Source organism: Salmo salar, chromosome ssa18 (genome assembly GCF_905237065.1).
Source record: "Salmo salar chromosome ssa18, Ssal_v3.1, whole genome shotgun sequence".
Lineage (NCBI taxonomy): Eukaryota > Metazoa > Chordata > Actinopteri > Salmoniformes > Salmonidae > Salmo > Salmo salar.
Window position 1 is genome coordinate 9,719,643 of NC_059459.1, and position 25,126 is coordinate 9,744,768.

At 41.9% G+C, this 25,126-nt stretch overlaps 1 protein-coding gene and 1 long non-coding RNA gene across 2 annotated transcripts in view; one reads left to right on the plus strand and one right to left on the minus strand.

Annotated features, from left to right (window-relative positions):
- Positions 1-25,126, minus strand: part of LOC106576780 (adhesion G protein-coupled receptor A3-like) — a 167,569-nt gene that overhangs the window by 140,927 nt on the left and 1,516 nt on the right. The window lies entirely within an intron of this gene.
- LOC106576783 (uncharacterized) lies at positions 15,779-16,403 on the plus strand. The gene is made up of 2 exons (XR_001322014.1): positions 15,779-15,820; positions 16,091-16,403. It is a non-coding gene; the product is annotated as an uncharacterized lncRNA (long non-coding RNA).

Sequence of the window (25,126 nt, forward strand, 5' to 3'; positions counted from 1 at the left end):
AATTGGTGAATTTTTCCATAGAATCCTATAGGATTCTCACAGTCCTATAGGATTTTGTGTCGCCTCTATCAGAATCCTATTGGACTACTTTTTTTCTATTGGAATTTAAATGTAATCCTATTGGATCCTATAGGATTCTCACAAAAAATCCTATAGGATTTTGTGTCACCTCTATCAGAATCCTATTAGACTACTTTTTTCCTATTGGAGATCAAAAGGAATCCTAATGGATCATATAGGATTCTCGCAATCCTATACAGTTTTGTTTCACCTCTATCAGAATCCTATTCTACTTCTTTCCTATTTGAAATCAAAAGGAATCCAATTGGATCCTATAGATTTTTGTCACCCCGATTAGAATCCTATTGTAACTTTTTTTCTTATTTGAACCCATTAAATTGTAGTTTGTTGTTATTTGTTCCAGTACAATACAACATTAATTCGTTTTTTGATTCTTATTCATGCAACTTCTTGTCTTTAAATTAGACATTACAATATGACACACAAACAATAACACCAGATTTGGTGTTGTGAGAAATGCTCATATCTTTGTCTTACTGTACCTAAATGTTTTGTCTTACTGTACCTAAATGTTTAGGTACAGAAAGACAAAGATATGAGCATTTCTTTCATTTAAAATATAATAGTCAGCTATGCATACAAAAATAAACCATGTATGCACAATAACAACAGGTAATTGTTTAAGAGGTTTTGGGGGTGAGGGCTCCATATGTTAGGCAGCCAAGTTAACTATAGTGAATAGCCAAGTTTTGAGATTAAATCCTTTAGAATGTAATGTGAATACCTATACAATTCCCATCAACAAAATTATTGGAAATCCTATAGGAGAAAAAACATTGAAATCCTACAGTGTATGACTCCAATACAAGGATCCAATTAGAATCCAATACAAAAATCGGCCCCGCTTTAAATGATGTTCAGTTTATACAGTAAAGGCTTCATAAAGCGGAATTATGTGGAATTATGTTTTTAGAAATGTTTACAAATTAATGAAATATGAAAAGCTAAAATGTCCTGAGTCAATAAGTATTTAACCCCTTTGTTATGGCAAGCCTAAATAAGTTCAGGAGTAAACATTTGCTTAACAAGTCTCATAATAAGTTGCATGGACTCACTCTGTGTGCAATAATAGTGTTTAATATGATTTTTGAAGGACTACCTCATCTCTACACCCCACACATACAATTATCTGTAAGGTCCCTCAGTCGAGCAGTAAAAATCAAACACAGATTCAACCACAAAGATGAGGGAGGTTTTCCTATGGTTCATAAAGAAGGGCACTTATTGGTAGATGGGTAAAAATACAATAAAAAAAGCAGACATTGAATATCCCTTTGAGCATGGTGAAGTTATTAATTACACGTTGAATGGTGTATCAATACACCCAGTCACTACAAAGATGCAGGCGTCCTTCCTAACTCAGTTGCCAGAGAGGAAGGAAACCTCTCAGGGATTTCACCATGAGGCCAATAGTGACTTTAAAACAGTTACAGCGTTTAATGGCTGTGATAGGAAAAAACTGAGGATGGATCAACAACATTGTAGCTACTCCACAATACTAACTAACCTAAATGACAGAGAAAAAAAAGAATGAACCCTGAACAGAATAAAAATATTCCAAAACATGCATCTTGCTTGCAATAAGGCACTAAAGTTAAACTGCAATAAATGTGGCAAATAAATTAACTTCATGCCCTGAATACAAAGCGTTTCATTTGGGGCAGATTCAACACAACACATCACTGAATACCACTCTTCATATTTTCAAGCATGGTGTTGGCTACATAATGTTATGGGTATGCTTGTCATTGGCAAGGACTATGGAGTTTTTTAGGATCAAAATAAATGTAATGAAACTAAGCACAGGCCAAATCCTAGAGTAAAACCTTGTTCAGTCTGATTTCCACCAGACACTGGGAGATGAATCCAGCAGGACAATAATCTAAAACACAAGGCCAAAAATACACTGGAGTTGCTTACCAGGATGACATATATATATTGTTCCTGAGTGGCCTAGTTACAGTTTTGACTTAAATTGGCTTTTCTCCACAGTGTGACCGTGGCCCACAATGCCATGGACCACACCGCCCAGGGACTACAGATGAAAATGTGCTACAGGGCATTCAGAAAGTATTCAGACTAGAGGTCAACCGATTAATCGGAATGGCCGATTAATTAGGGCCGATTTCAGGTTTTCATAACAATCGGTATTTTTGGACACCGATTATGGCCGATTACATTGCACTCCACGAGGAGACTGCGTGGCATGCTGACTACCTGTTATGCGAGTGCAGCAAGGAGCCAAGGTAAGGTGCTAGCTAGCATTAAACTTATCTTATAAAAAACAATAAATCTTAACATATTCACTCGTTAACTACACATGGTTGATGATATTACTCGTTTATCTAGCTTGTCCTGCGATGCATATAATCAATGCGGTGCCTGTTAATTTGTCATTGAATCACAACCTACTTTGCCAAATGGGTGATCTAACATACACATTCGCGAAAAAAGCACTGTCGTTGCACCAATGTGTACCTAACCATAAACATCAATGCATTTCTTAAAATCAATACACAAGTATATATTTTTAAACCTGCCTATTTAGTTAATATTGCCTGCTAACATGAATTTCTTTTAACTAGGGAAATTGTGTCACTTTTCTTGCGTTCTGTGCAAGCAGAGTCAGGGTATATGCAGCAGTTTGGGCCGCCTGGCTTGTTGCGAACTGTGTGAAGACCATTTCGTTCCTAACAAAGACAGTAATTAATTTGCCTGAATTTTACATATTTATGACATAACATTGAAGGTTGTGCAATGTAACAGCAATATTTACACTTATGGATGCCACCCGTTAGATAAAATACGGAACGGTTCCGTATTTCACTGAAAGAATAAATGTTTTGTTTTCGAAATGATCGTTTCCGGATTTGACCATATTAATGACCTAAGGCTCGTATTTCTGTGTGTTATTATATTATAATAGAGTCTATGATTTGATAGAGCAGTCTGACTGAGCGGTGGTAGGCAGCAGCAGGCTCGTAAGCATTCATTCAAACAGCACTTTCGTGCATTTGCCAGCAGCTCTTCGCTGTGCTTCAAGCATTGCGCTGTTTATGACTTCAAGCCTATCAACTCCCGAGATTAGGCTGGCAATACTAAAGTACCTATTAGAACATCCAATAGTCAAAGGTATATGAAATACAAATGGTATAGAGAGAAATAGTCCTATAATAACTACAACCTAAAACTTCTTACCTGGGAATATTGAAGACTCATGTTAAAAGGAACCACCAGCTTCATATGTTCTCATGTTCTGAGCAAGGAACTTAAACATTAGCTTTTTTACATGGCACATATTGCACTTTTACTTTCTTCCCCAACACTTGGTTTTTGCATTATTTAAACCAAATTGAACAAGTTTCATTATTTATTTGAGACTAAATTGATTTTTTTTATGTATTAAGTTCAAATAAGTGTTCATTCAGTATTGTTGTAATTGTCATTATTACAAAAATATATATATATATATATATATATATATATATATATATATATATATATATATATATATATATATATATATATATATAATATATATAAAATAAATACAAAAATCGGCCAATTAATCGGTATCGTCTTATTTTGGCCCTCCAATAATCAGTATCGGTATCGGCGTTGAAAAATCATAATCGGTCGACCTCTAATTCAGACCCCTTGACTTTTTCCACATTTTATTACGTTACAGCCTTATTATAAAATTTATTAAATCGTTTTTTTCCCCTTCATCAATCTACACAAAATACCACATAATGACAAAGCAAAAACAGTGTTTTTGAATTTTTTGCTGTATTCAGACACTTTATTCAGTACTTTGTTGAAAAACCTTTGGCAGCGATTACAGCCTCAATTTTTTGGGGGTATGACACTACAAGCTTGGCACACATGTATTTGGGGAGTTTCTCCCATTCTTCTCTGCATATCCTCTCAGGCTCTGTCAGTTTGGATGGGGAGCGTTGCTGGTATTTTCCTTCCATTCTGCAAGCAAACGTGCAATCTGTGGACAATAAAATAGATGACCTACGCGGAAGATTAAACTACATTCAAAACTGTAATATCTTATGCTTCACGGAGTCGTGGCTGAACGACGACACTATCAACATACAACTGGCTGGTTATACGCTGCACCGGAAGGATAGAACAGCGGCGTCTGGTAAGACAAGGGGCAGCAGACTATGTATTTTTGTAAATAACAGCTGGTGCACGATATCTAAGAAAGTCTCGAGCTATTGCTTGCCTGAGATAGAGTATTTTTAAAATTTTATTTTAACCTTTATTTAACGAGGCAAGTCAGTTGGTTAAGAACAAATTGTTATTTACAATGACGGACTACCCCGGCCAAACCCGGACGACGCTGGGCCAATTGTGCGCCGCCCTATGGGACTCCCAATCACAGCCAGATGTGATGCAGCCTGGATTTGAACCGGGTACCAGGTACTGCAGTGATGCCTCTTGCACTGAGATGCAGTGTCTTAGACCGCTGTTCCACTCGGGAGCCGAGTATCTCATGATAAGCTGTAGACCACACTATCTACCTAGAGTGTTTTCAACTGTATTTTTCATAGCTGTTTACATACCACCACAGTCAGAGGCTGGCACTAAGACAGCATTGAATGAGTTGTATTCCGCCATAAGCAAACAAGAAAACGCTCACCTAGAAGTGGAGCTCCTTTTAGCCAGGGACTTTAATGCAGGGAAACTTAAATCCGTTTTACCAAATTTCTATCAGCATGTTAAATGTGCAAACAGAGGAAAAACACTTTGGACCACCTTTACTTCACCCACAGAGATGGAAACAAAGCTCTCCCTCACCCTCCATTGTCAAATCTGACCATAATTCTATCCTCCTGATTCCTGCTTACAAGCAAAAAGTAAAGCAGGAAGCACCAGTGACTAGATCAATAACAAAGTGGTCAGATGAAGCAGATGCTAAGCTACAGGATTGTTTTGCTAGCACAGACTGGAATATGTTCCGGGATTCCTCTGATGGCATTGAGAAGTACACCACATCAGTCATTGGCTTCATCAATAAGTAAATCGATGACTTCGCCCCCAAAGTGACTGTATGCACATACCCCAACCAGAAGCCATGGATTACAGGCAACATCTGCCCTGAGTTAAAGGCTACAGCTGCCGCTTTCAAGAAGCGGGACTCTAACCCGGAAGCTTATAAGAAATCCCGCTATGCCCTCCGACGAACCATCAAACAGGCAAAGCGTCAATACAGGACAAAGATCGAATTTACTACACCAGCTCTGACACTCGTTGGATGTGGCAGGGCTTGCAAACCATTACAGACTACAAAGGGAAGCAAAGCCGAGAGCTGCCAAGTGACACGAGCCTACCAGACGAGCTAAACTACTTCTATGCTCGCTTCGAGGCAAATAACACTGAAACATGCATGAGAGCACCAGCTGTTCCGGAAGACTGTGTGATCACGCTCTCCGCAGCCGATGTGAGTAAGACCTTTAAACATGTCAACATCCACAACGCCACAGGGCCATACGGATTACCAGGACGTGTACGGATTACCAACTGGCAAATGTCTTCACTGATATTTTCAACCTCTCCCTGTCTGAGTCGGTAATACCAACATGTTTTAAGCAGACCACCATAGTGCCTGTGCCCAAGAACACTAAGATAACCTGCCTAAATGACAACAGACCCGTAGCACTCACGTCTGGAGCCATGAAGTGCTTTGAAAGGCTGGTCATGGCTCACATCAACACCATTATCCCAGAAACCCTAGACCCACTTCAATTTGCATACCGCCCCAACAGATCCACAGATGATGCAATCTCTATTGCACTCCACACTGCCCTTTCCCACCTGGACAAAAGGAACACCTATGTGAGAATGCTATTCATTTACTACAGCTCAGCGTTTAACACCAAAGATGCCCTCATCAATAAGCTAAAGACCCTGGGACTACACACCTCCCTCTGCAACTGAATCCTGGACTTCCTGACGGACCGCCCCCAGGTGGTAAGGTTAGGTAACAACACAGCCGCCACGCTGATCCTCAACACAGGGGCCCCTCAAGGGTGCGTGCTCAGTCCCCTCCTGTACTCCCTGTTCACTCATGACTGCACGGCCAGGCATGACTCCAACACCATCATTAAGTTTGCCGATGACACAACTGTGGTAGGCCTGATCACCGACAATGATGAGACAGCCTATAGGGAGAAGGTCAGAGACCTGGCTGTGTGGTACCAGGACAACAACCTCTCCCTCAACATGATCAAGACAAAGGTGATGATTGTGGACTACAGGAAAAAGAGGACCGAGCACACCCCATTCTCATTGACAGGGCTGCAGTGGAGCAGGTTGAGAGCTTCAAGTTCCTTGGTGTCCACATCACCAACAAACTAACATGGTCCAAGCACACCAAGACAGCTGTGAAGAGGGCACGACAAAACCTATTCCCCCGCAGGAGACTGAAAAGATTTGGCATGGGTCCTCATATGCTCAAAATGTTCTACAGCTGCACCATCGAGAGCATCCTGACTGGTTGCGTCACTACTTGGTATGGCAACTGCTTGGACTCTGACCGCAAGGCACTACAGAGGGTAGTGTGAACGGCCCAGTACATCACGGGGGCCAAGCTTCCTGCCATCCAGGACCTCTATACCAGGCGGTGTCAGAGGAAGGCCCTAAAAATTGTCAAAGACTCCTACCACTCTAGTCATAGACTGTTCTCTCTGCTACCGTATGCCAAGCGATACCGGAGCGCCAAGTCTAGGTCCAAGAGGCTTCTAAACAGCTTCTACCACCAAGCCATAAAACTCATGTACATGAAGGTAGAGTTATTAAAGTGACTATGCATAGATGATAACAACAGAGAGTAGCAGCGGTGTAAAAGGGGGGGGGGGGGGCAATGCAAATAGTCTGGGTAGCCATTTGATTAGGTGTTGAAATTGGGGCTAGGGGGCAGTATTTGCACGGCCGGATAAAAAAACATACCCGATTTAATCTGGTTACTACTCCTGCCCAGTAACTAGAATATGCATATAATTGTTTGATTTGGATAGAAAACACCCTAAAGTTTCTAAAACTGTTTGAATGGTGTCTGTGAGTATAACAGAACTCATATGGCAGTCAAAACCCTGAGACAAATCCTGACAGGAAACTGAAATCTGATGTGTGGATATCACTTCAAATATTTGCCATTGAAACACACAGGGGCTTTGGATTCATTTAGCACTTCCTAAAGCTTCCACTAGATGTCCCCAGTCTTTACAAAGTGGTTTGAGCCTCCTACCATCAAAATTGACTGAAAGAGAGGATGTTTACCTTTGTCACAGGGGATGGGCCATTACCATTGTGACGTCGGCGCCCATGGGTACTCTCCCTTTTCGAAACGTTTTGAAAGACAATGCAACCGTCCCAATGGAATATTATTGAAGCCCTGGTTGAAAAAGCCCCTAAAGATTTATGTTATACAACGTTTGACATGTTTGAACGAACTTAAATATATATTTTTTGCTCATTCCTGACGACAAGTCAGACGCACACGGTACATTTTCACTAGACTTCGGAGCGCGCTAACACTATTGGGACATAAATTATTAACTTTTTTGAACAAAACTACATTTGTTATGGACCTGGGATTCCTAGAAGTGCCTTCTGATAAAGATAATCAAAGGTAAGGGATTATTTACAATAGTATTTTTGATGGTTGATCGTTCCAAGATGGCTCAAAACATGTATAGCCTAGACTATTTTTCTGGGCATACCACGTCGTTTATTGCAAAGTGTGATTTCCCAGTAAAGTTATTTTTAAATCTGGCAAAGAGATGGCATTCAAGACATGTTAATCTATAAGTCTTTGAATGACAATACTACATTTTAACAATGTTTTCGAATAGTAATTTTGTAAATTGTAGCGCTGATCATCGGAAGCATTTGAGGGAAAAGTTTTTTCTGAACGTCATGCGCCGATGTAAAATGCTGTTTTTATATATAAATATGAACTTTATCGAACAAAAAATGCATGTGTTGTGTAACATGATGTCCTAGGAGTGTCATCTGATGAAGGTTGTCAAAGGTTAGTGCTGCATTTAGCTGTGTTTTGGGTATTTGTGATGCATGCTAGTTGCTTTGAAAATGGCTGTGTGATTATTTCTGGCTGGGTACTCTGCTGACATAATCTTATGTTTTGCTTTTGCTGTAAAGCCTTTTTGAAATTGGACAACGTGGTTCGATTCAGGAGAGGTGTATCTATAAAACGGTGTAAAATAGTCATATGTTTGAGAAATTGAAGTTATAGCATTTATGAGGTTTTGCATTTAGCGCGACGCGATTCCACTGGCTGTTGATTAGGGTGGGACGCAAGCGTCCCACTGGCCCAGACAGGTTAACTAACCGGTGCCCCCCACATTGACTCTGTACCGGTACCCCCCTGTATATAGTCTCGCTATTGTTATTTTACTGCTGTTCTATAATTACTTCTTACTTTATTTCTTATTCTTATCCATATTTTTTTTTAACTGCATTGTTGGTTAGGGGCTCGCAAGTAAGCATTTCACTGTAAGGTCTACACCTGTTGTCTTCAGCGCATGTGACTAATAACATTTGATTTGATTTGATTTGCACAGCTATTTTCAGGTCTCTCCAGAGATATTTGATTGAGTTCAAGTCCGGGCTCTGGCTGGGCCACTCAAGGACATTCAGAGACAAGCCACTCCTACGTTGTCTTGGCTGTGTGCTTGGTCGTTGTTTTGTTGGAAGGTGAACCTTCGCCCCAGTCTGAGGTCCTGAGTCCTCTGGAGCAGGTCTTCATCAAGGATCTCTCTGTACTTTGCTCCATTCATCTTTCCCACAATCCTGACTAGTCTACCAGTCCCTGCCACTGAAAAAACATCCCCACAGCATGATGCTGCCACCACCATGTTTCACAGTAGGGATGGTGCCAGGTTTCCTCCAGACGTGACGCTTGGCATTCAGGCCAAAGAGTTCAATCTTGATTTCATCAGACTAGAGAATCTTGTTTCTTATGGTCTGAGAGTCCTTTAGGTGCCTTTCACTCCAAGCGTGCTGTCATGTGCCTTTTACTGAGGAGTGGCTTCCGTCTGGCCAGTCAACAATAAAGGCCTGATTGGTGGAGTGCTGCATAGATGGTTGTCCTTCTGGAAAGTTCTCCCATCTTGGTGGTTCCAACTTTTTCCATTTAAGAATGATGGAGGCCACTGTGTTCTTGGGGACCGTCAATGCTGCAGAATTGTTTTGGTACCCTTCCCCAGATCTGTGCCTCGACACAATCCTGTCTCAGAGCTCTACGGACAATTCCTTCGACCTCATGGCTTGGTTTTTGGTCTGACATGCACTGTCAACTGTGGGACCTTATATAGACAGGTGTGTGCCTTTCCAAATCATGTCCAATCATTTGAATTTACGACAGATGGACTCCAATCAAGTTGTAGAAACATCTCAAGGACGATCAATGGAAACAGGATGCACCTGAGCTACATGAGTCTCATAGCAAAGGGTCTGAATACTTATGTAAATAATGTATTTCTGGTTTTATTTTGTAATAAATTTGCTAAAATAAAAAAATGTTTTCGCTTCGTCATTACGGGATATTGTGTGTAGTTTGATGAGGAAAAACATTAATTTAATCAATTCTAGAATAAGGCTGTAACGTAACAAAATGTGGAAAAAGTGAAGGGGTCTGAATACTTTCCGAATGCACTGTATCTAGCTAAATCAGGTGCAATCGTATGTTGTACATGGCCTCTGACAAATAAACAAATAAATAAAAGACCGTAGGCCTATGCCAGGCAACTCCAGATATGTCCCTACCCAAATCCAATGCACTCATTTTCCTTTCCACAAGCATCAATTTGGAGAGAATAGAGTCTTTCGTTGTTTTGAGGAGCTATTTGTGGTTCTTTCGTAGAGGATGTCCAAATCCATACTATCGTTGGCATCTGAAAAAAAATGTAATGCATGCTTATGCTACATTACATGCATGCTTATACTGCAATTTCCTTTTTTGCAGATTCTGACAAGGTAAAAAATCTGACAGGACAGTTGCACTGCAAATCTCTGAGAAGGAGACGGACAAAGAAGTCCAAACTTCTCTTTGCTGTCAGCTTTGCAAGTGCAGAACACACACCTTGTCACATACAATATCTAAAAGTAAATCAAATCTTGTTTGCCGGATAGGTTTGCATTTCATCTGTGACTGAGCAACAACAACCGCCTGCAAAGACAATGTTTGCGTTTCCCTGTCATGTTCTCCCTATTGCTCCTTCCATCTCACCATCCCAAACATCTCTTTTCACAGCACTTCCTGTCTCCCTATGCATTTCTTCTGTGTCACTCTTTCCAAGTCTCTATCCCTGTCACTCCCTCTATCCCTCTAAATGTTTCTCTCTCATTTTCTCCCTCTCCCTCCCTCTGTCCATATGCCCCCAGCTTCTCTCTCTGACTTTCTCTCTTCCTCTCTCTGTCTCTCTTCTCTCTTAGGCCAGTGCTATGTTCCCTAGCCAGTAACATTGCCTGAGACAGGTGTCAGCTACAATCTCTGCTCCTGTTCTCCACAGAGACACAGTGCCTCTCTCTCTTTCTCATACTTGCCGCTGAAACGATTACACCAGATAGGTCAAGGTCAACAGAGCTGTCAGACTCCACTCCAACTCCGGAGCAACTTCTTTCACGTGTCGGAGAGGGAAACATGCAGAGGTGTTAATAGAGGGCTTCTGCAGCTCTAAAGCTGCTAAGAATTATGGACATTTCACAAACAATCCATTTTCTTTTCAGTTATGTTTGAAGTTGTTTTTTACTGCATGGGAATTTGTAATAAATAGACTACAGATGCACATAAAAATAACAATTGAGTAAAAATAAAAGTAAAAGACATAGGGGCGGTGCTGCCACTTAATTACAACCACTATACACAATTTGTGAATAGAATGCATCTACTTTAGGAAAACTTACTGTAAGTGCCATAATAAAGAAGGTCACTAATACAGAACTTGTTGTCTGGAGAGGTGAAGTGAATAAAAGGAACAATGAAGGAGGCTAAGGGGATGCATTAGGAGAAATCTACTAGTAAGGGAATTCACTCAGTGTAAGCAACATGATGTGCATTGCCTATTTTCCTCTCATATCTGTTTATTTTCACAGCACATCTAAACAAAAGGGAGACGTGGGAGGCCACTTCGGCCCGACAAAGGTCACATTTCCTAATGCAGGAAAACTGCTTCCTGGCCAACCCAGAGGCCTGCTGGAGACTTGTGACCAAGGGGAAAGACAGTGAGCATTATATGTATCACCTTAAATGTAACGTTAAAAAGGATTTGTAATTTGTATTCTTAAAAAGAGTAGACTATTTGAATTGTAAACTGTTGTTGCAATGAAGGATACTCCTCATTTCCTGCCAAGAGGCATTGATTGGACAAAGAGACAATGTTTATGCTATTTCAGGGGGATAATTAATTTAGTCTGGCTCATTTACCATTTATGAGCTTTACAATATAAACACTGACTTTTTAAATATGACCGTAACCCAAGATTGTCAGTGAAGAACACTTCCTCCAATCAAAACTTGGTAATGCCTCCAGTCACAACTGCAACAACAGTTTAAGGAAGTGAAGACAAGATTAGCCTTGGTGCATAATCAGTCATGTATCTTAGAGCAGCGGAATTACTTTATTTACATTAAATATATATATTTTATTTTTTCACCTTTATTTAACCAGGTAGGCCAGTTGAGAACAAGTTCTCATTTACAACTGCGACCTGTCCAAGATAAAGCAAAGCAGTGCAACAAAAACAGCAACACAGAGTTACACATAAACAAACGTACAGTCAATAACACAAAATAAAATATCATTAAAAAAATATATATGTACAGTGCGCAAATGTAGAAGAGTAGGGAGGTAGGCAACAAATAGGCCCAGAGGCGAAAATAATTACAATTTAGCATTAATACTGGAGTGATAGATGTGCAGATGATGATGTGCAAGTAGAGATACTGGGGTGCAAAAGAGCAAGAGGTTAAGTAATAATATGGGGATGAGGTAGTCGGGTGTGCTATTTACAGATTGGCTGTGTACAGGTACAGTGATCCGTAAGCTACTCAGACAGCTGATGCTTAAAGTTAGAGAGGGAGATATAAGACTCCAGCTTCAGAGATTTTTGCAATTCGTTCCAGTCATTGGTAGCAGAGAACTGGAAGGAAAGGCGGCCAAAGGAGGTGTTGGCTTTGGGGCTGACCAGTGCAATGCACTTGCTGGAGCGTGTGCTATGGGTGGGTGTTGCTATGGTGACCAGTGAGCTGAGATAATTCGGGGCTTACCTAGCAAAGACTTATCGACTTATCGATGACCTGGAGCCTGTGGGTTTGGCGACGGATATGTAGTGAGGGCCAGCCAACGAGAGCATACAGGTCGCAGTGGTGGGTAGTATATGGGGCTTTGGTGACAAAACGGATGGCACTGTGATAGACTACATCCAGTTTGCTGAGTAGAGTGGTGGGGACTATTTTGTAAATTACATCGCTGAAGTCAAGGATCCGTAGGATAGTCAGTTTTACGAGGGTTTGTTTGGCGGCATGAGTGAAGGAGGCTTTGTTACAAAACAGGAAGCCGATTCTAGATTTAATTTTGGATTGGAGATGCTTAATGTGAGTCTGGAAGGGGAGTTTATAGTCTAACCAAACACCTAGGTATTTGTAGTTGCCAACGTATTCTAGGTCAGAACCGTCCAGAGTAGTGATGCTAGTCGGGCGGGAGGGTGCAGGCAGAAATCGGTTGAAGAGCATGCACTTAGTTTTACTAGCATTTAAACGCAGTTGGAGGCCACGGAAGGAGTGTTGTATGGCGTTGAAGCTCGTCTGGATGTTTGTTAGCACAGTGTCCAAAGAAGAGCCAGATGTATACAGAATGGTGTCGTCTGCGTAGAGGTGGATCAGAGAATCACCAGCAACAAGAGCGACATCATTGATATATACAGATAAAAGAGTCAGCCTGAGAATTGAACCCTGTGGCACCTCCATAGAGACTGCCAGGGGTCCGGACAACAGGCCCTCCAATTTGACACACTGAACTATATCTGAGAAGTAGTTGGTGAACCAGGCAAGGCAGTCATTTGAGAAACCAAGGCTATTGAGTCTGCCGATAAGAATGCGGTGATTGACAGAGTCGAAAGCCTTGGCCAGGTCGATGAAGACGGCTGCACTGTACTGTCTTTTATCGATAGCGGTTATGATATCGTTTAGGACTTTGAGCGTGGCTGAGGTGCACCTATGACCAGCTCGGAAACCAGATTGCATAGTGGAGAAGGTACGGTGGGATTCGAAATGGTCGGTGATCTGTTTATTACCTTGGCTTTCGAAGATTTTAGAAAGGCAGGGCAGGATGGATACAGGTCTATAACAGTTTGGGTCTAGAGTGTCTCCCCCTTTGAAGAGGGGGTTTACCGCGGCAGCTTTCCAATCTTTGGGGATCTCAGACGACACGAAAGAGATTGAATAGGCTAGTAATAGGGGTTGCAACAATTTAGGCGGGTAATTTTAGAAAGAGAGGGTCCAGATTGTCTAGCCCAGCAGATTGGTAGGGATCCAGATTTTGCAGTTTTTTCAGAACAGCGTTTGATAGTGATGAGGGGTGGTTGTTTGACCGCGGACCCAGTACGCAGGCAATGAGGCAGTGATCGTTGAGATCCTGGTTGAAGACAGCAGAGGTGTATTTAGAGAGCAGGTTGGTCAGGATGACATCTAATAGGGTGCCCACGGTTATGAACTTCGGGTTGTACCTGGTAGGTTCCTTGATGATTTGTGTGAGATTGAGGGCATCGAGCTTAGATTCTAGGTCTGCCGGGGTGTTAAGCATGCCCCAGTTTAGGTCACCTAACAGTACAAACTCTGAAGATAGATGGGGGCAATAAATTCACATATGGTGTCCAGGGCACAACTGGGGGCCAAGGGGGGTCTATAACAAGCGGCAACGGTGAGAGACTTGTTTCTGGAAAGGTGGATTTTTAAAAGTAGAAGCTCGAATTTTTCCGGCGACATACGGCGTCGACAGAGATGGCCGCCTCGCTTCGCGTTCTCAGGAAACTATGCAGTATTTTGTTTCCCCAGACAAACTAAACAACTTCTTTGCTCGCTTTGAGGACAATACTGTGCCAAAGAAATGGCCCGCAGCCAACGTGAGTAAAGCATTTAAACGTGTTAACCCTCGCAAGGCTGCCGGCCCAGACGGCATCCCTAGCCGCGTACTCAGAGCATGCGCAGCCAAGCTGGCTGGTGTGTTTACGGACATATTCAATCAACCCTGACACCCTAGACCCACTCCAATTTGCTTACCGCCCCAATAGGTCCACACACGATGCAATCGCAATCACACTGCACACTGCCCTAACCCATCTGAACAAGAGGAATACCTATGTAAGAATGCTGTTCATTGACTACAGCTCAGCATTTAATACCATAGTACCCTCCAAACTCGTCATTAACCTGTTAGGGCTAGGGGGCAGTATTTGCACGGCTGGATAAAAAAATGTACCCGATTTAATCTGGTTACTAATCCTACCCAGTAACTAGAATATGCATATACTTATTATATATGGATAGAAAACACCCTAAAGTTTCTAAAACTGTTTGAATGGTGTCTGTGAGTATAACAGAACTCATTTGGCAGGCAAAACCCTGAGACAGATTCTGACAGGAAGTGGATACCTGATGTGTTGTATTACCTTTAAACCTATGCCATTGAAAAACACAGGGGCTGAGGAATATTTTGGCACTTCCTATTGCTTCCACTAGATGTCACCAGCCTTTACAAAGTGTTTTGAGTCTTCTGGAGGGAGATCTGACCGAACAAGAGCCATGGAACGATGATGGCCCATTAGACATCTGGCGCGCGAGTTCATGTTGGGTACCCTCGTTCCAATACGTTATAAAAGAGAATGCATTCGTCCACCTTGAATATTATTCATGTTCTGGTTAAAAAAGGCCCTAATGATTTATGCTATACAACGTTTGACATGTTTGAACAAACGTAAATATTTTTTTCCCCCTCGTTCATGAAGTGAAGTCCGGCGGGCTTAGATCATGTGCTAACAAGACGGAGATTTTTGGACATAAATGATGAGCTTTTTTGAACAAAACTACATTCGTTATGGACCTGTGATACCTGGAAGTGACATCTGATGAAGAGAATCAAAGGTAATGGATTATTTACATAGTATTTTCGATTTTAGATCTCCCCAACATGGCGGCTAGTCTGTATCGCAACGCGTATTTTTCTGGGCGCAGTGCTCAGATTATTGCAAAGTGTGATTTCCCAGTAAGGTTATTTTTAAATCTGGCAAGTTGATTGCGTTCAAGAGATGTAAATCTATAATTCTTTAAATGAATCCTACAGACGAAGAACCGTATATGTGACATTTTTCAAAAAAACGAGATATACATGAAAAATCATTATTGGACACCCTTTTTCTATAGTGAACCGGTTTCACAAGCTTTCCACGCGCTAATTAACAATATGTTTAAATTTAAAGATAGGCTCTCGTGGAATAACCGTTTATGTGCACCACTCAGAATGGACGGACAAGCGCACAACTTTTCTGTTGCTGATGAAAATCACCGAAATGTGGGAAAGAAACGTAAAACAAAACTAAAAGAATGGAAAGAATGGAAAGACAGGCAAAGGAAGATCTTACGGGATGCGGGAAAACCCATACAAATCGTAAGGGTCAAGAAAAAACTGGGAAAAGCTGTCCAAAAGAGGTATGTGGAAGAACCGTATATCAAACAATCAAGCTAGCTAGCTATAGAGTACAGTAACTAACATGTATGTTCTGGGTTGTCTAATTTGTAACTATAGAGAAAACATATTAGCTAAAGTTCGTTGGCTACTAACTTATACATTATCGTTACAAATGTTATTGCTAGATTATAGAAGAAACATAGCTAGCTACTTTTTGTCCATCCACCGGATGATTCGACATGGCTACAGTAGCTAGCTAGTTATATGTAACGTTACACTGTATCCTGCAGGGAAGAGCGTGTTCCACGACGTGCAGAAAGGATTGTGGAAAGTTGATTGATGAGCGCAAGCTGCATCTGTTCAACAGTTTCTACACTGTCCCATACGAGAAACAACAAGCACAACCAGCAAAACCATTCAAGGTGATGAGGATGCAATGTGAAGACTTCAGTCACCTCCCAGATTCTGTTCTCAAGCGACCAGCTGGACTACAGACCACTTCAGTGAGGTGGTTAAAAGTCACATGTATTGCACAGAGAATAGTTTACTAACATCCCATCAACATGCAACATGTTGTTCTAACAATAAAATATCCTAATGATTCCCTTTTTTTATTCATTACAATATACATCTCTGTCACCACATTTAGCATCAACTCTAAGCAGTTAATACTTATTTACTGCTGTCACCTCAGTACAGGACGTTTCTTGCCTTTAGCATGGGTTTAACGCAATTCAAAACTTAATTGCAGATCATAGTGTTAAACGCAAAGAGAATGGTTTTCTGAACGTTTTGTAATATTGACCTTAGGGACCTGCATAATGGGCATGCATATTGGCACATCACATTGATCCATATTTGATATGTACAAGTTGTACTTCTTTTGATTGAATTAATTTAATTGTATTCTATTTTGTAGTTATTCTATGGTATGTTCACATTGAGGGCTTCATTTTAAATGAGACTAAGATTTCATGACTCAACTTTTAAGAAAAGTCATCGGTGCTAAAGTTGATAGACCACCTTTAAATAAACCTCCATTAAATGAATTAACTACATATTGCATTTAAGTTATTTACATGAAGGGCATCTGTACTTGAAAGTACTTAAAACATCATATCAGGTATTAAAAAAGGACATCTTACAAGTGTCATGCAAAATGTCACATATACTGTTCTTCCACAAACTGAAATCATCACTGGAGATATACTGTTCTTCCACATTCTAAAAATTAAAACGGCAATAAAAAAAGTATTTTTTGAAATAACAAAAAAATATCAATTGTTGTTGGAAGATATGAGTATGGTGAATTATTTGTCAATCATAAAACACCCAATGTGGTACACACAATGAATAATATAAAAATAACTGATTATCTTAAAATGGAAAAATTGTCACATATATGGTTCTTCGTCTGTAGGATTCAAATGACAATATAATATTTTACCAATGTTTTCTAATTTTAATTATTTAATTTGTGGTGCTGACTTGAATGCCGGTTATTGGAGGGAAACGATTTCCTGAACATCAACGCCACAGTAAAACGCTGTTTTTGGATATAAATATGAACTTGATAGAACTAAAAATGCATGCATTGTCTAACACAATGTCCTAGGAGTGTCATCTGTTGGAGATTGTAAAAGGTTAGTGCATAATTTTAGCTGATTTTATGGTTTTGGTGACGCCTGTCTTTGAATTGGCACAACATTACACACAACTCTTGTAAATGTACTGTCTTAACATACTCTAAATTTATGCTTTCGCCGTAAAACCTTTTTGAAATCGTAAAACGTGGTTAGATTAAGGAGATGTTTATCTTTCAAAGGGTGTAAAATAGTTGTATGTTTGAAAAATTTGAATTTTGACATTTATTTGGATTCAAATTTGCCGCTCTTGAAATGCACCTGCTGTTGATGGAGTGCACCACGGGTGGGACGCTTGCGTCCCACCTAGCCCATAGAGGTTAAGCTCGAGACCCTGGGTCTCGACCCCGCCCTGTGCAACTGGGTCCTTGACTTCCTGACGGGCCGCCCCCAGGTGGTGAGGGTAGGAAACAACATCTCTACCCTGCTGATCCTCAACACTGGGGCCCCACAAGGGTGCGTTCTCAGCCCTCTCCTGTACTCCCTGTTTCACCCATGACTGCGTGGCCATGCACTCAGAGTGAGGGCCCTCACACTCAACGTCAACAAAACAAAGGAGATGATCGTGGACTTCAGGAAACAGCAGAGGGAGCACCCCCATATCTACATCGATTGGACAGTAGTAGAGAAGGTGGAAAGATTTAAGTTCCTCGGCATACACATCACAGACAAACTGAAATGGTCCACCCACACAGACAGCGTGGTGAAGAAGGCGCAACAGCACCTCTTCAACCTCAGGAGGCTGAAGAAATTTGGCTTGTGACCAAAAACACAAACTTTTACAGATGCACAATCGAGAGCATCCTGTCGGGCTGTATCACCGCCTGGTAGGGCAACTGCTCCGCCCACAACCATAAGGCTCTACAGAGGGTAGTGAGGTCTGCACAACGCATCACCGGGGGCAAACTACCTGCTCTCCAGGACACCTACACCACCCAATGTCACAAGAAGGCCAAAAAGATCATCAAGGACAACAACCACCCAAGCCACTGCCTGTTCACCCCGCTATCATCCAGAAGGAGAGGTCAGTACAGGTGCATCAAAGCTGGGACCGAGAGACTGAAAAACATCTTCTATCTCAAGGCCATCAGACTGTTAAACAGCCATCACTAACATTGAGTGGCTGCTGCCATCATACTGACTCAATCTCTAGTAACTTTAAACTATGCTACTTTATATAATGTTTACATACCCTACACTACTCATCTCATATGTATATACTGTACTCTATACCATCTACTGCATCTTGCCTATGCCGTTCGGCCATATATATTTTTAAGTAGATATTCTTATTCATTCCTTTACACTTGTGTGTATAAGGTAGATGTTGTGAAATTGTTAGATTATTTGTAAAATATTACTGCATGGTCGGAACTATAAGCACAAGCATTTTGCTACACTCGCATTAACATCTGCATGTGACAAATACAATTTGATTTGATATGACAGAACTCTGCAGGCTATCTCTACAGTAGATTGCAACTCCGCCCCCTTTGGCAGTTCTATCTTGTCTGAAAATGTCAGGATTTTTGGTGGCTTCCTAAACCTGGATTCAGACACGGCTAGGACATCCGGGTTGGCAGAGTGTGCTAAAGCAGTGAATAAAACAAACTTAGGGAGGAGGCTTCTAATGTTAACATGCATGAAACCAATGCTTTTACGGTTACAGAAGTCAACAAATGAGAGCGCCTGGGGAATGGGAGTGATGCTGGGGGCTGCAGGGCCTGGGTTAACCTCTACATCACCAGAGGAACAAAGGAGGAGTACGATAAGAGTACGGCTAAAGGCTAAAAGAACTGGTCGTCCAGTGAGTTTGGAGCAGGTTTCTGGGCGCGGAGGAATAGATTCAAGGCATAATGAACTGACAAGGGTATGGTAGGATGTGAGTACGGTGGAGGTAAGCCTAGGCATAGAGTGACGATGAGAGAGGTTTTTTTCTCTAGAGGCACCATTTAAGCCAGGTGCGGTCACCGCATGTGTGGGGGATGGAACATAAGGGCTAGCTAAGGCATATTGAGCAGGGCTGGAGGCTCTACAGTGAAATAAGGCAAATATTACTAACCAAAACAGCAATAGACAATGCATATTGACATTAGGGAGAGGGATGTGTAGCCGAGTGATCATAGGGTCCAGTGAATAGCTAGGCGAGCAGGAGGCACGGCGATTCAGACAGCTAGCAGGCCGGGGCTAGCAGCAGGCTAGCAAATGGGCCTCAGGGGGACTTCGCAACAAGAGTTTGTTGAAACCCCCCTCGGACGGTTACGTTGGCAGACCAGTTGTGATGGATCGGTGGGGCTCCGTGTTGGCAGCAAAGGGTCCAGGCCAATTGGTAGAAGAGGTATTGAAGCCCAGGAATTATCTGATGGAATTCTTTGTCTAGCTGGGAGAAGGGCCTAGCTCGAGGCTAGCTCCAGGCTAACTGGTGCTTGCTTCGGGACAGAAACCCCTCGGAGGGTTACGTTGGTAGACCAGTCGTGATGGATCGGTGGGGCTCCGTGTCGGCAGCAAAGGGTCCAGGCCAATCGGCAGAAGAGGTATTGATGCCCAGGGATTTCTTGATGGAATCTCTTCAGCTAGCCGGGAGATGGGCCTAGTTCGAGGATAGCTCTATGATAGCTCTATTGTCCCCCCAACTTTCTGAAATTGGAATGTGATACGAAATGCGGCTGCGGTGTGCTTTACGACCATCCGGCCGCCTCCGAGCAGTTAGGTAGGCTGTTTGGAGCGTCTATTTGACTGGATTCTGACAGGCTGTGAGAAGGCAAAGCTTCTGGAAGGCTGGCTGTACCAGCACAGGAGAGTTGAGCATGGTTCAGTGTGTACGTGTTGCGCTCTCTCACCGAGTTGTAAAAATTAGCAAAACAGAAACTGCCTACTCTTTAGTTCACTAATGTAGCTGGCAAGGAAACTGATGTAGCAGAAAAAAAACTCAACTAGTGTTTATTTGCAGTACTGAGGTAGTATTGTTACTGACATGTAACGTTAGCTAATGTTTCATCCCCTCTCGACTGAGGTGAATGAATAAGCTACGCTAGTGAGTAGCTGCCACAGCCAGGTCAGCTCTAGCCTCTAGTTATCTATCAGATAACTAGAGCTTTTTCAAGTCTCTCCAAAGATATTCGATCGGGATCAAGCATGGGTTCTGGCTGGGCCACTCAAGGACAATTAGAGACTTGACCGGAAGCCACTCCTGCATTGTCTTGGCTGTGTGTTTAGTGTCGTTGTCCTGTTGGAAGGTGAACCTTCGCCCCAGTCTCAGGTCCTGAGCACTCTGGAGCAGGTTTTCATGAAGGATCTCTTTGTACTTTTCTCTGTTCATATTTCCCTTGATCCTGACTAGTCTCCCAGTCCCTGCTGCTGGAAAACATCCCCACACCAGGATTCTGCCACAACCATGCTTCACCTTAGGGATTGTGCCAGATTTCCTACAAAAGTGATGCTTGTCATTCAGGCCAACGAGTTCTATCTTGGTTTCATCAGACCAGAGAATCTTGTTTCTCATGGTCTGAGAGTCCTTTAGGTGCCTTTTGGCAAACTCCAAGCGGGCTGTCATGTGCCTTTAACTGATGTGTTGCTTCCGTCTGGCCACTCTACTATAAAGCCCTGATTGATGGAGTGCTGCAGAGATGGTTGTCCTTCTGGAAGGTTCTCCCATCTCCACAGAGGAACTATGTCAGAGTGACCATCGGGTTCTTGGTCACCTCCCTGACCAAGGCCCTTCTCCCCTGATTGCTCAGTTTGGCCGGGCGGCCAGCTCAGGAAGAGTCTTGGTGGTTCCAAACTACTTCCAAACTCTCCACTTTCTGGAGGACTGAGTTTTGAAAATCAGTGGAATTAGAGTATGATAGCTAAGGAGATGGAGAAAATTCTGGCGTTTGATTGCAAATATGCAGAGGGAGTCAAAAAAAGAGAAGACACAGAAGGCTGTTGTATAAAACACCTGTCTCCGGATTACATCTTCAAACTAAGACCAACCAAGGCACCAATAAAGGAGAGGGGGAAGCATCCAGCCATGTATAGAGCTAAGATAGTCTAGCTAGCTACATTTTCAGATACTACACATTTCTAATTTTGTCACAACGTTGTTTTCATTTCAAGTTAATGTGTACTTTTAGCTAGCTAGCTAACTTTAGCTGGCTCCTTGCTAGCTAACATTACGTGTATGATCTGTGTAAGTATATTATTTTCCATTTGCATTGCTAGTTATAGCCTAATGTTAGCTAGCTAACATTGAACCTGGTTGGTTAGTAACCTGCAGATTCATGCAGGGTAGTAACATTATAAATTGGGATTATGGTTCATTGTTTAGCTAGCTAGCTACATGTCTAAACAAAAGACTATGCGAGTAACCATTTCAATAGAATGATCATGATGTCACTGCGACAACTGTCGATAGACGTAGCTGGTAAATTTGTTCTGGTTATCTACTCAGATTTAAGCGCACTCTCATCTGAGTGTGCCAGAGCAGAATAACTGACAAATTTACAAACGCTCAACACCCGCTGAATATGGCCGGTGTCAGTAAACGTTGACAAAAACACGTAATTAAATTGTTGCAAGCAGCACAGTTGCAGTCACCAACACTCTGGATAACATAAAAACAGCCTAACCAGCTCTGCTTGGGCGAGTAAAGTGGTCAGAGTGAGCTGTTCTCTCATTTGTGTCTGTAAGTAGCTAGAAAGCTAGCCAACATTAGCCAGGTAGCTTGGGTGCTTGACTGCTGTTGTTAGGTCAGAACACTCGGATCAACCCTACTGGAAAGATTGCGCCAACAGATATGGCAGCTGCTTCTAGCTCCTAAGCAACTTTGCAGTATTTATTTTTTTATTTTTTATTTCTTACATTATTAGCCCAGAAAGTTTTTTGTGTTATTACATACAGCCGGAAAGTACTTTTGGATATCAGAGCGGTACCGAAGTTCTATCAACACAATGACTATAATACTCGCACTGCTAAAACAATCGACCACTGCTACTCTAATTTACGGGATGCCTCCCTTCGGCTAATCAAATAATGACTCCATTTTGCTCATCCCTTTCTAAAGGCAGGAACTCAAACAGGAATTGCCCGTGCTAAGGTCTATTCGACGCTGGTCTGACCAATCGGAATCCATGCTTCAAGATTGTTTTGATCACGCAGACAGGGATATGTTCCCGGTAGCCCCTGTGAATAACATCGACGTATACACTGATACAGTGACTGAGTTCATCAGGAAGTGTATAGCGGCGGTTGTTCCCACTGCGACTATTAAAACCTACCCAAATCAGAAACCGTGGATAGATTACAGCATTCGCGCAAAACTGAAAATGCAAACCACCGCATTTAACCATGGCAGGGTGACTGGGAATATGGTTGAATACAAAAAATGTAATTTGGCACTCCAGATTAAATTTACGAACCCATAGTATAAACCAGCCTTTAGTCTTGAAATCTTTGGTTGTTTAGTACATGGCCTCACATATGAATCCTTAACCTGTTATGGCTAGGGGGCAGTATTTTCACGGCTGGATAAAAAACATACCCGATTTAATCTGGTTACTACTCCTGTCCAGTAACTAGAATATGCATATAATTATTGGCTTTGGATAGAAAACACTCCAACGTTTCTAAAACTGTTTGAATGGTGTCTGTGAGTATAACAGAACTCATATGGCAGGCAAAAACCTGAGAAGATTTCATGCAGGAAGTGGCCTGTCTGACAAGGTGTCGTTCTTCTTGTCTCTGTTTATTGAAGAGTGAGGAACTTAGCTGTCCCGTGACACTTCCTACGGCTGCCATAGGGTCTCAGAAGGCGGTAAAAAGCTGAATCGTGGCTTTGCAGGCTCTGGCTGAAAAAAAGTAGCGCGTTTGGGTAGTGGCTGGTTACAGTACTGTGAGACTCAGGCTCGTGCCCGCATCGACCGAAAGCTTTGTTTACTTTCCTCTGTTTAGCTAAATGGACATTCCCGGTCAGAATATTATCGCTTTTTTACGAGAAAAATTGCATAAAAATGGATTTTAAACAGCGGTTGACATGCTTCGAAGTACGGTAATGGAATATTTCGATTTTTTTTGTCACGAATTGCGCCATGCGCACGACCCTTATTTACCCTTTCAGATAGTGTCTGGAACGCACGAACAAAACACCGCAATTTGGATATAACGATGGATTATTTTGGACCAAACCAACATTTGTTATTGAAGTAGCAGTCCTGGGAGTGCATTCTGACGAAGACAACAAAAGGTAATCAAACTTTTATAATAGTAAATCTGATATTGGTGAGTGCTAAACTTGCCGGGTGTCTAAATAGCTAGCCCTGTGATGCCGGGCTATGTACTTAGAATATTGCAAAATGTGCTTTCACCAAAAAGCTATTTTAAAATCGGACATATCGAGTGCATAGAGGAGTTCTGTATCTATAATTCTTAAAATAATTGTTATGCTTTTTGTGAACGTTTATCGTGAGTAATTTAGTAAATTGTTAGCAAATTCCTCCGGAAGTTTGCGGGGGGTATGCTAGTTCTGAACGTCACATGCTAATGTAAAAAGCTGTTTTTTGATATAAATATGAACTTGATTGAACAAAACATGCATGTATTGTATAACATAATGTCCTAGGTGTGTCATCTGATGAAGATCATCAAAGGTTAGTGCTGCATTTAGCTGTCATCTGGGTTTTTGTGACATTATATGCTAGCTTGAAAAATGGGTGTCTGATTATTTCTGGCTGGGTACTCTGCTGACATAATCTAATGTTTTGCTTTCGCTGTAAAGCCTTTTTGAAATCGGACAGTGTGGTTAGATAAAGGAGAGTCTTGTCTTTAAAATGCTGTGAAATAGTCATATGTTTGAAAAATTGAAGTTTTAGTATTTTTGAGGAATTTGTAATTCGCGCCACGCCTATCATTGGATATTGGAGCAGGTGTTCCGCTAGCGGAACGTCTAGATGTAAGAGGTTAAAGAGATGGGTGGGGCTAAAGCTTTAGGGGGTGTGAACGATGCGGAATGGGTGTAGACAAAGAAGAGCCATCCAGTAGGTGTACCAAATCAATCAAGGGCCATTTTCTCAAAAGTGAGGTTACAAGTTTATCAACTTTCAAAGCAGAATTACTTCCCCATTGTTGCTCAACTGTAGTGTATGATATACAATTTTCTAGCTCAGAGTCTCTACTTTTATCCAATGTAAAAAAACAGTGTTTCAAATGTTGTTAAATAAGACCGAATTGAGCCGGTCGGTCACATTTAGGCAATTCCTAGCTGCTGGGCTGCTCAGTCCTGGCCCTGGGAGTCTGCTGTACTGTTGTCACTCTGGCCTTGGCCTAACACACCTGAAACCAATAATGAATGTTTCAGTAAGATCCTAAAGCTGAGTGATTTGTGTTGGGTTGGGGCGCTACAGGGCCGTGGACCCCGAGAGGCACGACGGGATGTCCCAGCTACATTGTGTGCAAGTAAAAAGAGCTCTACAGTAGTATTAGGCCTACGATATGAATTATATGGAGGGTGTACTGTTTCCGTGTGTTAATGTGTATGTGTGTTTTCATTCAACTTTTGTTTTCCAAACCTTTCCCTTGAGACATAAAAAAAGATGGGAAGGATGATGTGTTGGAGAAAGAGTTGAGTTATTGACTAGACTGTTGGGGGTTGGGCGTGTAGGCGGCTCGGGTTGGCTGGGCGATCTGGCTGAAATTTGATATAGAGGA